This window comes from Dipodomys ordii, unplaced genomic scaffold (genome assembly GCF_000151885.1).
Source record: "Dipodomys ordii isolate 6190 unplaced genomic scaffold, Dord_2.0 Scaffold34, whole genome shotgun sequence".
In the NCBI taxonomy this organism is placed as follows: domain Eukaryota; kingdom Metazoa; phylum Chordata; class Mammalia; order Rodentia; family Heteromyidae; genus Dipodomys; species Dipodomys ordii.
In genome coordinates, this window is record NW_012267250.1 from 13,895,640 (window position 1) to 13,898,118 (window position 2,479).

The window sequence follows — 2,479 nt, forward strand, 5'->3', positions numbered from 1 at the left end:
AAGCAAAGGAATCATCAGGCTTCCAGGTACAGTACTGGGGATTTTTGGTCGTTTTTGATTTTTGGATGGCTCAGAGCCACAGTACTGTTTTTTCTTTGAAACATGTTTCTGTTATGAATTTTTTTTTGCCTGTCTTGGGGCTTGAATTCAGGACCTGGGCACTGTCCCTGAGCTGCTTTTACTCAAGGCTAGAAATCTACCACTTGAGCCACAGTGCCACTTCCAGCTTTTTCTGTATATGTGGTACTGAAGGATTGAACCCAGGGCTTCATGCATGCTAGACAAACCCTCTACCACTAAGCTACATTCCCTGCCCCTCTTTTATGATTTTTCAAGTTCAAATCCTATGCTAAGATGGTAAATAAAAGAATCATACTCACCTTCATCTCCAATTCCCACTCACACAATAGCCACTGCTTTTATCCTTTAAAATAGTTTCAATTTATACACAAATATACATGTTTTAAAATTTAAAACCACGATTTGTCCCCTGACTGCGACTCTGGTTTCATCCATCACGCTGCCTGCTCTACAGACTATATCCTAGATCTTCAAACTTGCTAAGCTTATTCAGCCTAGCACCTTTGCACTCACCCCATTGTCTTACTGGCCGACTCTCTTCTCCCAGGTTTTCCTTACTCAGGAGTCAGCTCGTATGTCTGCCATCTGTCCATCTGTGTCACTCACCATTGTTATATTTAAGATTGTTGTGTAACTGTGTTCTTAAGCATTTATTCATCACTTAAGTGCAGTCTCTGAAAGAATGGGAGCCTTGTTCCTAGTTCCAGGTCCCTGGTGTCTAGAATGCCCATCAGGAACTCAATGAAAAAGTGAATGAATGAATGAATGCTGTGTACACTGTCCTGTGACCTCTTTCCACTTAATGTATCGTATACAAGCTGTGTTTATGTGAATGAGCTTCAGTGTTTTAACTTTAGTCAGATTCTTATTTTTTTAAAGTTTAATTTTCATAGAAATTCACATGACTCAAAAATAAAACATACTGGGCACTCACTGGTGCCTGTAATCTTATCTACTCAGGAGGCTTAGGTCTAAGGATTACAGTTCAAAGCCAACTTGAGCAGGAAAGTTCGTGACTATCTCCATTTTTAAACTACTCAGCAAAAGTTGGAAGTGGTGCTGTGGGTCAAGTGGTAGAGCACTAGTTTTGAGCACATAAGAGGCTCAGGGACAACACACAGGCCCTGAATTCAAGCACCAGGACTGGCAAAAAATAAATAAATGAATATAAGACAATGTTAATAGTGCAGTAAAGCTTTAACATTCACTACTGTCTCCCATCTATCTCATTCCCATTCAATAGACATTTATTAGCTTAATTAAGTGTGGGGGGGGTGCGCACACACATGTGCACGCTTGCACATACCAGTGCTGAAACGTGGAGGACCTCCAACTTTTACTTGGCTTTTCGGTGCTCTACTACTTGATCCAAGCCTCCAGTTATGGCTTTTTGCATATTAACTGGAGGTAAGAGTCTCATGGATTTGTCTGCATGGGATGACTTCAAACTTTACCACTCAGATTTCAGACTGTATGTGTGAGCCATCAACACCCACACTAATTGCATATGTTCTTATTCTTACAGCAACATTTTATTTACATTGTCTGCACATTCATCCTTTTAATAGTTGCATCGTCTTAATAATTTAGATTTATAATTTATTTCATTCAGTTTTCTATGACTTGGGCCACACCTCTACACTGTGCTCACTGCACAAGGAAATAAGCTGAGGCCCTTTAAAAGTACTGACACATGGCTCCCACTCGGAGCGACTTCCATAGTTGCTCAAAGCTGCAGTCTCAATGTGAGGATTTTACAAGACTCAGAAGACACTGAGCATGGCTGTCCACACTCGGATCTTAGTAATCCCCAAGGCAGAAGTAGAAGGAAATTTGCCAATTCAGCCCAGGGCAGGAGCAGGAAAAACAAACAAAAACGAAACAATGAGCAGCATCTATTCTTTTGTTTTTACCATGCCCCCCTTCAAATAGTCCCTGAGTACTTCTGCATACTAAACTTCTGGGCACTGAAGGCTCTGCATGGTAACCCTTGCTATTCAGGAGGCTGAGACTCGAGGATAATGTATTGAAGCCTTGAGACTTATCTGCAATTAATCAGCAAAAATCAGAAATGAAGCTGTGGTTCAATTGGTAGAGTACTGGTCCTGAGTGAATAAAGCGAGTGTGATTTTGGTTCTGAATTCAGATCTGGTTTGAGCCAGGTGCACCCCATAATACCACGCGGCCGCTGTTGCTGTGTCATTGTCTTGTTGTACGGTCTTTGTGTCTGGTTCTGAGTATAACCTACTGGTTTGAAATGGGACAAAAACCCTCTAGGGGCTGGGAAGGTGGCTCAGTAGTAGAGTGCTTGCCTTGCATGCCTGAGGCCCTGGGTTCGATTCCTCAGCACCACATAAGCAAAAAGAAAAAAGCCGGAAGTGGCACTGTGGCTCAAGTG